The 12,267-nt window shown below is 52.3% G+C and overlaps 1 long non-coding RNA gene across 1 annotated transcript in view; it reads right to left on the reverse strand.

Moving 5' to 3' along the window:
- The window catches only part of LOC116574369, a 52,970-nt gene extending 52,136 nt beyond the window's left edge, over positions 1-834 (reverse strand). Inside the window, exon 1 of the long non-coding RNA XR_004279247.1 lies at positions 672-834. This is a non-coding gene — a long non-coding RNA (uncharacterized LOC116574369). The remainder of the gene's footprint in view (positions 1-671) is intronic.
- Between the last annotated feature and the right edge of the window lie 11,433 nt (positions 835-12,267).

The following is a 12,267-nucleotide window of genomic DNA, read 5'->3' on the forward strand; positions in this document are numbered from 1 at the left end:
GGCGCCCTCCCCTAGCCGGCGGGACCAAGAGCTGGGCCACGCCCGGGGGGCTCGCGGCCGGGCGCCGGGCGGGTCCGGGCTCTCTGCTCACTGGTGTGCGTGGGCATGTGTGTGGCAGATTTCACACAGTCAAGACCGTCGGTCAGTCAAAGTTAAATTGATTCTTTGCCCAAAACACCTCTCACTGGCACACGCTCTCCGTGTTCATCTTTAAAGCGTAATTTCCACCGGCGGGTTTCGTTCTCTGCGCCGCCGGGTGCGCACAGCCGAGAGCCGGAGCCAGCGGCGCCACGAGCCGGGAGAAGGGGCCGCCGCCAGCCACGGGGCAAATCGCTGGCCCGACCGTCCTCCGCCCTCCCCAAAACGGGCGACCCAGAGAGAAACAAGTCTCGGTCCATTGGTCTGCGGCCAATCCCAAAAGCCGAGGACGAGGGAGGAGGGAACGTACAGGGTAGAAAATGACAAATGCCCCCCCCCCCCCCGCCCCCGGCTCGAGAATAGCCCGCCGCGGTCACCACGGCTACGCACCTGTTCTCTGCCGGGGACGCCGCGCGGACACAGTACACGCCTTTCGGGAAGTCGCCCTGGAGACCTCGCGCCCCTCCCCGCGCCTGTCGCGCCCCCGCCCCAGCGTGGTCCGGCCGGCCGCCCGCGCAAGTTCAGGCACTTACAGTGAGTTCCTCCTCCCGCGCCAACGGTCCCGCGCTCTGCCCGCCGCACCTGCCGGCCGGGCGCCTCGGCCCCGGTGGCCCGCCAGCTCCGTGCGCGAGGCGCCGCTGCCCGGGGACCCCCGCCGGCCGGCTCCCGGCGGCGCCCGCACCGCAGACGCGGCGCCACGCGCACGCACACTCACACGCGCACACACGCTCCCCGCTCGCACACTCGCACACGCACACGGGGCTCGCCCGCCTCGCGCACACCCTCCCAGACACACACGCTGCGGGCGAGAGAGACAAGAAATGAAATTTATTATTGATAGGGAAGACTTTAAAGACAATTTCAAGTTATTGTTTCTCTCTGGAAAAAGGGGGATCCCTGCACATAATGAAACGCCTTTTGTGTGGCGCCGAACAATACCAAACAAGTATTCTAATAAATAGCCACTTTTTTGTTCCTACTCGACAGTGAATAGAATTGAGCAGTTGGTTCTCGAGCAGCTGCGACGCCTTTTTGAGCGGGAGGTGGAGCCGCGCCCCCCGCGCCCCTGCGCCGCGCCCCCGCGCCACTGTCCCTCGGGCCGCCCGCGCTCCCTCGTCCTGGGCCCCATCCCTCCGCGCCTCACCCCACCGGTCCGGCCTGGCCTCAAATTCGGGCTCAGCAAAACTGCGCCTCTGCCCTGGGCGCTCGGAAGGCTTTGCCCCCCTCCCCATAAAATAGATGTCACTCCCGTCAGCACGCTGGCTTCTGATTTTCGCCTCCAACTGCTCTCCAGCCTCGGAGTGGGAGGGTGTCAGTCCCCACTGGCAGTCCGGAGTCACCTCTGTCGTGTCCTAGGGTTATCAGCGCAGCGCCCTTTTCCCATCCCGCCAAGACCCAGCTCCAGGCTCGCTCCTCTCCACCCAACTTCAGCTTTGTTCTCCCGCCCCCCTTCCCGGGGGGGCACCTTGGCCTTGTTCCCCCCTCCTCTGCCATGTGCTCCTAAGCCCCCACCCCCACACTCCTAGCTGCTGAGCGAGGACAGTACCTAAGGATTAGTGTTATGGACACAAAGCTCTCCAGGTGCAGGCGGCCTGGCCTTTGGCTTCCTCCGAGGCGGGTGGGGAGCCTTCTGCAGGCAGAGCTCCCTGCCACCCCTTTGGAGGTCGCAGCCCTGCTCCCAGGGGCCCAACAGGCCGGCAGAGGAGGAGGACACCTGAGACGGCTCCTCTGTCTTCTGGCCTCCCCCGCAACTTCCTCTTCTCTTCTCTCTCTCTCTTCTGTTATCTCGGTCTCTCTCTGCCTGCGCCTCGGTCTTCCCTCTACCCCACTCCTCTTCTCTATCTCCCTTCTGTTCTCTCTGTCTTCGGAAGTGCAAACATGTCAGCACTTGGCACTTAAAACCAGCACCCTCTGATCCCACCTGGAAATGCATCAGAAACTGTCTTTCTCAAAATGATGACCCTATACTTTGCCCAAAGCACTTATGATCTCCGCCCACCAGAAGGAAAGCTATCTGCCATTTAAAAAAACAAAGTAGTAGGAACAGAGCACAGAGGAACATTCCATGTGTTTGCGAGCCCCCTCCGGTTCCAGGGAGCGGGACCGCCGTACTATCCACATATCTTGGACAAATGCAGGATAATTTTTTTTCATTGCTTGCAGCTGCAGTTTTCAGGAGATCCTTCTCTGTCTGGCTGTAATTGTAGAGACAAAAAACCCACATGACTTTTACTCAATGGACCTTAATCTAGAGAAACACTATGTCATTTGCAAATTATTTCTTAATCGGACTAAGCTACTGAGGAGTGTGAGGAGAGGAGGTAGTGTTCTGGGAGTCGAGGACCAGCTCCGATGGTAGCTGGGATTCTATTCTCCGCAGATCGCTTACCCCAAAAGACGCATCCGCATTAACTGTCGAGTGCAAAATAAAGCATGGAGGTTGCTTTACTGAGGATTATTATTATTATTTTTTTGAAATCTACTTTTGAGAAACTCTGTTCCCTTGGAGTTTAAGGCAATTTAGTTCTGTCATCTGAGATGTCGGTGACAAGAGGAAGAGAGAGTTGGTCCTTGACATTTTTTTAAAAACCGGGTTTGTGCAGGAATCCGCTGGTGGGAAACAAGGAGGCACGTTGAATTGGACCCATTCCAGCAGACACCCTGAAAGCTTTTTCCTTTTGTATGGAAAATGGAAACATTTTGGAATCCAGATTTAAAACTTTGACTTATATTTTACATGTTAAATCACTGAAAGATTGGGTACAACACTGCATAAAGCTTCAAACCCTGCAAATATTTGAATGGTTTTTGTAAGCGGAGCAGCTGCCAGTCAGCCGGCTTTGACAGGCTGCCACAATTTTGTCACTTAATAGTGGGTGTTAGGCTAAGTGCAAAACACTCTGGCAAACAGATGTCAAACCGTATCTCATATCAATGGGGGCTGTGAAGTGGAGTTTTCACCTCCATCTCGGTCTGGCGTCTGGGAGCCCCGGTCTACGCGGGTGTACAGCATCGGGAGCTGGGGGCTCTGAAAGTCACGGCCAGGGGCGCCGGGCACAGGGGACGCGGCCTGGGAGTGGGGCCAGGGACAGCAGGCGGGAGGCATGGGCGCGGCCTGGGATGGGCCAGCGGGAGTGCCTGTGCCCCAGCCCGGCCTCCTGGTCCTCCCCGGCCCGGCCCCGAGGTGGCAGCTCTGCCTACGTGGGGTGGGGGGAGGGCACCGGCCGCCAAGAGCAGCCCCGCGCTGCCCTCCGCCCGCAACGCTCCGGAAGCTGCCCCGGCGCCCGGGCCTCTGCCCTGGGGAACTGGGCCCCGCTGCAAGCCTGTGGTGGGCTCACGAGTGGGGCGGGCGCGGCCAAGGTCAGCCCGATGTCTGCGGTCAGTCCAGGCCCGCAGGGAGGCCCCGGCCGCAAGGAGAGCGCGGCGGCGGGGGGTGGGGGGGTGGCACCCGCAGTCGCCCGGGCCCACCGCCCCAGTCGGATGTCCGGGTGGACAGGCTTTTCCTTGTAGAGATGCGGAGGGACGGGGAGAAGGATGCTCGCAGTCCCGCTGCTCAGAGAGGAGGGCGGAGGCGCCAAAACCTCCTCTTTGTTCCCGGGGCTCTCCCCGCCTCTCCGGAGCAGGCTCTCCTCCCCAGAGGTCAGAACTGCCCTCGCCCGCTGGGCTCCCGGAGCATGACGCCTCCCGCTCCTTTCCTAAGGCTCCAGGGTCCCTTTGCAGCTCAGGCCCCCCGCGCACTCTCACGACCTGGGCGTGGCTGCGGGCGAGGGGTCCCGGTCCTGGTCCTTGGCTCGCCCCTGTCGAAGCCCAAGGCACGGGCTCCGCGGCAGTGAGAACATGTTCCCCTCCTCACCAGAGGCTGAGGTCCTCCCAGCACCCCCAAACGTCTTCCCCAATTTTCACCTCTTGGTGATGCCCAACTTGTACACAAAATGCGGGTGTGTACGAGATCACAACCTAATTCACACAGGAATGCACGTGTGACAGCTGATTAATTAAGATTGTTAGATTATGGATTCCCTTGGACCCCCCTGCCTCACATTCCTCCTTCCCTTTGCATAACCTCCTGCCCGCCCTTCAGGTTTAGAATTTATTCTTGAAGCTGGAAGGTCAAAATGAAAAATTTGGATTATACTACAAGATGTGCTAAAAGGCAAATGTGTCAGTATGAAGATTAAAAAAAAATTCTCAGTACTTTCCCTTGAAGAAGGGAAGCTACTTCACTCTGCCTTCAAATTCTCTCATGATAGGCATTTTAAAAATGACTAAGAGTCTAGGCGACTATCTACTTTATAATAAATGGAGTTCAAAAACACTAGTCTTTATTTGCTTTGCTGTAAAGTCAGCCAGAGGCTCATTCTTATTTTCCACAAATGCATACACAGTTAATAAGTGCTTGAAATAAGACCTTTTCGTGTTTCTCAAATTCTCGCTGATGGAATGGAATCAAAACACATCTTAATGCCCTCCCCCCCAAACCCTTTTAGATGTACAGAACAAATATTCTACTAGGATTGAACTTTTAGGGGAACTAAAGCTTCTCTGAGTCCATTTATTTTAATTATATTGGAATGAAAAGCCACATACGTTCACTTCCTGAAAGCAGTTTTCACAGGCCTCTAGGATTCATTAATCCTAAACGTACCGAGAAGATGCGAACATTTCACTTTCTGACCACGGGCCACTGTTCTCACAGGCAGAAGTACCCGGCCTGCTGCGAACTTAGCTGTAAGCCTGAAGACTTCGCATTAAAGTCGCCGGGGCCTTTTAGAACTTTCCAGTGTCCTATCCCAAATCAACTGACTCAAGCCCCTGAAAAACCCATCAGCATTCTCAAAAAGGACACGAAGTGATTCTGATTACAAGGCAGAGTTGAGAATCCCTGGCTTACACGAGTATTTCTAAGAAATGACTTAAAAGTCCTCCAAGAAACCACATCTTCTTGTACTTATAATAAATGGTATTTCCAGTGTTGTGGGAGAACTGTCCTGTGACACACCGACTGCAGCCTCGGGGGTGCGGCTGTGTAGACGCGGGCTGCTGGCCTGGACTCTGGATGCGGCCGTGTTGGCGCTTACACACGGCGGGCCGTGATGGCGCGCCTCACCGTCCTCCCGCGGAACCCTTGTCGCTCTTCTGAAGCGCATGGGCTTTCTGGAAAGCCAGGGGTGGGCGGTGGGAGACGTTGGGACGGGTGTGGCTTCCAGCAGGCACACACACCGCCTCAGCTCGTGTGATCCCCGACTTTGAGTTGGGAGGTGGCCCTCAGTAAGAGGGGGTCCTTCCTGAACCATTATGAAGGGTCCAGGGCTGTGTCTTTCGAGGGAAGGGCGAGGCCTGCTTGCGGGCTGTGACAGGTGGAAACGTGTGCGGCAGCCCGGGCCTGCCCGAAGGAGCTGGGTTGGGAGAAATGGCTGGGGAAGGACACGGCTGAGGGGCCTGGAGGGTGGGGACAGGCGGGCAGGTGGCAGGAGAGGGCGGCTTCCTTCCGAAGGGTGGCCTGTCCCTGCGGGGGCGGGGGCGGGGGTCTCCACATTTGGGGTTCGTTGCCTCACAAGAATTATTTGCGATCTGTCTGCCCACTCTTGGCTGGCGATCACGATGTCGCTCTCGTGGCACTCTTCTGGCCACCCATCCAGGGATTTACCCGGAACCGGCTTGTGCGCCACAAACGAAGGAATTCTGCTGATGGGCCAAGTGTCCACGCTCATGTGTACCTGGCATAAGCCCCGCCCCCAGTCTCCCCTAACAGGCCACCCTCCCAGCAAAGCGGCGGCCGGCCCTGGGGAGGAACGGATTCTACGAGCTGCTGAACGGAAAGGGAACGGGAGGGCGCTCTCAATCAGAGCCCGGAAGGGTCGGTGTTTCCGTGGATGCCGGGCCTCTAGCAGAGCCGTAATCACGGGGGACCCCGCCAGAGGGCTCACCGTGCTCAGCAGAGAAGAACTTGGGTAGTTGTCCTTAAAAGGAAGAGGCGTGTGGTGACTCACAGCCGCACCTGAACACAGAGCTTCCTCTGGAAGAGTATACATATATGTGAATAAGTGTTTGAATAAAGACCTTCTCAGTTGATCAACTCATAATTGAAACCCATGATCTTTGAAAAGCTAAAATGACTTTGGGAAGCCGCTAGTACTTACAGCCTTGGTCTGCTTCGTAGGTGACGTGCACGCAAGGGGTCGAGACCGAGCTCTCCAGTCTCCGTGGTCGGTGTGGACGGCCGCCACCGCCTGGGAGGTTGGTGGGAGCACAGGCGGCGCAGAGACGTTCGTTCCACGCACGGGAAGGCATCCTGACGTGGCTTTAGCGCAAGACCACCTGCCGGGAGCCTGGCTTCGTTCTGCTTTATGCTGGGCAACCTTGAGCAGGTTAACTCGCCTCTCAGTTCCGTGCCCTGGTCTGTGCGGTGGAGAGAGTCCGTCCTCCGTCATGGGATCGTTGGGCCAGCGGAGCGGCGCGGACCGTGCAGAGGCGCCTGAGACCCAGGCCGAGTCCCCTCCTGCGGTCTTCCTGGCGCAGCGGGGCCCCGGGAGTGCGCAGTCAGGCCCAGCCCGGGTCTTCTCCAGGGAGAGCCCCGCCGGTGGGGCCGATGCCGCACTCGCTCCAGGGGCAGCCCCTCGTCCGGCCGCAGGCACCCGGGACTCTGCTCACATGCAGGGCTTTTGTCTGAAAACCCAAGATGAATTCGTCTTCTCGGAGGTGTTTTGAGCAGCAGTCTGTAATATCAACTTGGCACGGCGTCGCTTGCTGGCCCGCAGGCAAACTGGCCTTTTTGGGGAACCAGTGACTGAGTCTTAACCTTCACACTCTCTCCACCAATGAAGGCCCATTTAGTGACTTGGCTTAAAACTCGGCTGGAATGGTCAGGGCGGTCGCTGTTTCATAAATTAGAGGCTTTGGATCTTACTGCTTTTTTGTTGGGGAATTTTTTTTTTTTTTTTTTTTTATAGAACTCTGTTCATCCATTTCACAAATATTTACTCATCTCCTGCTGTGTGCCGGGCCCTGTGCCCACGGGCCTGACCCTGATCTTTGTCCTCAGGGGGCGCACAGTCCCGCTGTGGAGAGCGGGTGTGCAGACGGGACTGAGGGAGACCGCGGTGTTTCTTGGGGACCGGCCCCTCTGCCGACTCCGATGCTCCTGCTTTTCCTCAGGCGTGTACTTCCTGAAGCTTTTTTTGCTTTGGTTTGAGTTTTGTTTCTGGGGATGCATTTCTTTTCCTCTTTTCCTTTTAGGTCCATGGTCATGTGGTGAAGGTGAGCCTTCCTTGGAAAAACAATCGATAGGACTTTTCTCTGATTTTGAGTCTACATGATGCCCAAACCCCTGAACAATTCGGCCTAAAATAAGGTTGTCACATGTGAGCTCAGGGCAGGCCAGCGCCTGACTTCGAGGGGCGGTTACCGGACCAGTCTGGGACCTCCATTTTCCAAGCTCCGGAGAAAGGTGGCAGGATTCTGTCTTGTCTGTGTCTCCTTTCTAGAGCGAACACTTCAGGATTCCAGAACGGAGTAATGGAATAGTTTGTCATGGTCAAAACCTCTGGGGTTTAATTTCTTCATCTGGGAAGTGGGTACAAAAGTGTTAGTCTCCCAGGAGCAGTAGTGATCGAAGAGGAATTCGGAGGCGCCTGGAGATCAAAGCTCATTATCACTGAGAATTCCTGCGCTCACCCGTCCATGGCGCGGGGTGTGGGGGCAGATGGGCACGGGGCACAGTGCTGGCCCTCGCGACAGGAGTACTTCTGCTATTTGAATTTTGCAGCTCTGGCAGGGTACTGAGTATTAGGAACTCAAAGAGTGATTTCATAAAGAAAAAAAAAGTGTAGTTTACACCAAAATGGAATAAACCCCCTTTTGAGTAACAACAATCTGCATAAATGCTTTAAGAAAGCCTGTAATTATGATAAAAATGTTGCTCAAAGTTAAAATTATGAAGCAATCAAGATTTATAAACAGTCTCTCATCGACTTTTAATCATTCTTTCTTTTTTATATACAAACTGTACACAATATATGTTTGCAATATATCATGCTACACATCTTATTTTCAGTAATTCAGTGGAGTAAAATATACGTGAGGTGACATTGAGAAGCTAGGTTCTATACGCACGTGACCGTGAGCATATAGCTGCCTACAGTGCACGCACACGCACCCACACGCGCACCCACACGCACACACACAGACATTTACACATCTTTTTGGCTAGTATCTTACACAGAAAAGACGCAGGCTTTTACTGCATCAGAATATCTTTCCAATTTTAATTAACCAAGCTCCTTTAACAAATCTGAAAAAGTATCCCATGCATATGAATATTAATTTCTTTCTGCCAAAAAGAAAATATTTAAGTCACCAGATGACTGAGGTCCAATTGATCAGATTGACCAATAGTTGTTCATCCTGTGCAAAAACGGCCTCATTTGAGTGGATGGAAATAGCGAGCAATTTGGTATCCCCATGAAGGGCTGACCTAAAACACGAGTTTGTAGATGCTGTGTTTGATAGAAAAATGATATGATGCTGTTTAAGCTGATATCAAGGAGTAGCACGATAGCATAACCTTGACACCAATAGATATTTATTAACCTTTTTCTTTTCTTTCTCTTTGTCAGGGACCCAGAGAAGACTATGGAAATGTTTCTGATAATTGTATGAGGGTGCCTTCCCTGCGGGCCGTCCTTGCCTCCCTGGACACTTCTTCCTCCCTAGTGTCTTTATCCCAGCGTTTGTGCTCGGGGGCACCAGCCTGAAGCACGGTGTTGTCCTTCACCTAGCTGGTCCTTGTTACAGCAAATTAAACCCATAAGAGCCCAAAGAACCAGTTTGTAAACGCTAGGTGAACTTTTAGGCAGGATCTCGTCACCTAGACATTGGCAAAGATTAACTACCGAAACTGTATGGTCTCTCTAGATGTCGACCTCTAGCATGTGGACTCCCTGAAGGCAGACACCTGCAGCTGTTCTTCACGCTCTCTGAAAGCTTGTTTATTCTTGCTGTCTTGGAGGACGGCATATGTATTAGCGCTAGTTAGGGGTTTGTCACCGGCACTTCAGAACACTATGCTGACCCCAACCCTGCTCAGAACATGTCAGTGGTGCTCCCTTCTTCTGAAGATACAATCTCATATTGTTTACAAGGCCCCGTTGAGCTTTCCAGCATCATCTTGGACCGCGTCCCCACGCACCGACACCCAGCCCTTGGACCTCCTCCCAGAATCTTTTCTTGGTTCTCATAAGCTCTCTCAACCCCAACACATCTTCCCTCAAACTTGTGTCTGGCCCATGCGTCACTCATGTCACTTGCTTAAAGAGGCCTTTCCCTGCGGTCTAAATTAGGGCGCTCTGTTACATTCAAACATAGGATAGCGATTACAATTTTAACTATGGATTTATTTCTGTGGTTATTTGTTTCATATCCACTTTTCAGCACAGATGCTGAACTTCATGAAGGCAAGGATCATGTCATTTGTTCAACCGCATGTTTCTAATGCCCAGCACACTGCAGACACTCACTAGATAGTTATTGGCTAGGGAAACATAAATGATAAGGGGCAGCTGCCTATGATGGAGACTGTGCTCCAGCCACAAATTACTGGAAAATATCACAAGATATACAAGGCAACTGTTCTCCAGCAGCAGCAGGTGCCAGGCACAACAAGGTCATGGCTGTTAACAGAAGGACACTCACAAGGTGAGCTCACGCCTTTGCTCTCTGCCTGGGGACCATTTACTGGACATGGTGCCAATGGCTGGAAGCCAGAGAGAGCACTGTGGTCCCTATGAGTTGAGGAAGTGGTAATCAGAGCTATGCGTACCAGAAGTGGCTGGAATCTCTGGGGTGAAACATCAGAAAGGAGAGAATCACGCCACAGTGTCCCGTGGGGCTGTGGCTGAAGGGCAGGCTGTCCATGCACAAGGCAAACCAAGCCAAGGCTTGTCAAATGGAAGCTGTTAAAATAGAAAACTGGAAGATGAGCCATGCAGCTGCTGTTAGAGCTCCAGGCCCGCCAGGGGGTTGGGGGGGAGGGGGTGGGGGTGAAGGCAGGGAACTTTCACTAACACCACTAACACCGGTGGCATCCAGGTGAGATACCAGCCGGATGCCCTTAGGAATTAGGAACACACACTTGTGTAAGATGTTCTCTGGTCCAGTCCCAACAAAACCAAATACCAGGCTGTGTAAAGATTCACAAGGGAAATAATTATAGGTTGACAGTTAAGTTTGGCCAAGTTAGAGGGCCTTGGGAGACACTGGACCTCCACAGAAATGCACCAACAAAGCACAAAGACAGGCAGCGGCTCCATGTGGCGTTGTGTACATCTCTGTGGCTTTGACTGCAACAACTGTTCACCTCTAGGGTTTATTGTCTCTGATCCAGTTTATATTCCATTCACCTGTTAATGGCCACTCCCTTGAAAATACCTTCAGCCTCCTGGCTCAAATCTTGTTTCACTAACTCCACTACGGCTAGACCACAAGCTCAGTTAAATGAACCCTCCACATTCCGTCTGCCGAACGGACGGCTGAATGTGGTTGGAGAAAACAAACAGAAACAATTAAAGGAATGGGTAGATATATTGGGAAATAGGAAAATGAGCTCCATAGTCAAGAGAAAAAACAGTCAATAGAAACCAACCCTGAGATGGCCCAGATACAGCATTCAGCAAAAATTTTAAAGCAGCTTGTATATGCTCAAAGAGCTGAAGGAAAATATGGTCTTAATAAGCAAACAGATTGGAAAACTCAGCAAAGATTTGGAAATTATAAGTAAGAAACAAATGAAAGTTATGGACCATTAAAGTATAGTAACTGCAATGAAAAATCCACTGGGTAAGGTTGGCAGCAGGTAGGAAATGTCAGAACGAAGAGAAATTAATTTGAAGATGTTAGCAGATATTGTTCAATCTCAAGAACAGAGAGAAAAAATTAAAGAAGCATAAACATAGTTTTGGGGATCTATGGACATTATCAACTAGTCTAACCTACATGTAATTGGAGGCCAGAGGAGAAGCAAGTGATTTAAAAATTTTTTTTTATTTATTTGAGAGAGAGGGAGAGAGAGAGAGAGAGCATGAGCAAGGGGAGGGGCGGAGGGAGAGGCAGACTTCCTGCTGAGCAGGGGCCCGATGCAGGGCTCATCCCAGGATGCTGGGATCATGACCTGACATGAAGACAGACACTTAACTGACCGAGCCACCGAAGCCAGTGATATTGAGGTATGAGCAACTTTTTGAGAAAATAATGGCAAAATACCTGCCTAATTTGATGAAAAACATGACTTACAGATCCTGGGAGCTGATCAAACTCTAAGCATGATAAATACCAAGACCGCCGTACTGAGCACATCATAGTTAAACCGCTACAAAGATAAAGGGGGAAATCGTGAAAGAGCTGGAGGAGAAGACGCGTGTACAGTGGCATATGTCGGTCCCGCGACACACAACAGAGACCAGAAAACAAAGGAAGGATGTCTTAAAATTAGGAAAGAGCTCCTACCCCACCAAATTACCAAGCCACAGCAATTTCATATGAAGCAAATACACCCTTCAAAAAGAAACGGTAAAAAGACATTTTCACGTCAGCAAAAGCGGAGAGGACTCACAGCCAGCAGACTTACTCCAACACAAATGCTGAACGATGCTCTTCGTAGCGAAAGGACATAACACCAGGTGGAAACTGGCATCAACAGGAAGAAATAAAGACGAACAAACATGTAAAATACGATTGTTTTGTGTCTTCCCATGATTTGCTTAAAGGATAACCATGTGTTTAAACAGTAAGTCTGCGATTCAGAACTCGTCTGGCATTAACACACCCACGTAACAGTGACTCCATGTCCTTGGCTCCATTAGTTCCAACAAGTTCATGTTTGTTTACAAATAAAGGAAAAAAGGGAAGCAAAACTCAATGTTGAGAATGGTAACACTTGATCACGAAGTGAACCAAAGTGGGGCGCCTGGGCGGTTCAGTGGGTCAGGCGTCTGCTTAGCTCAGGTCATGATCCTGGGGTCCTGGGATTGAACCCCATGGGGGAGCTCCCTGCTCAGCGGGGAGACTGACTCTCCATCCGTCCCTCCCCCTGCTCGTGCTCTCTTGTCTCTCACTCTCTTAATGAAGATTTTATTT

Source organism: Mustela erminea, chromosome 15, assembly GCF_009829155.1.
Source record: "Mustela erminea isolate mMusErm1 chromosome 15, mMusErm1.Pri, whole genome shotgun sequence".
Lineage (NCBI taxonomy): Eukaryota > Metazoa > Chordata > Mammalia > Carnivora > Mustelidae > Mustela > Mustela erminea.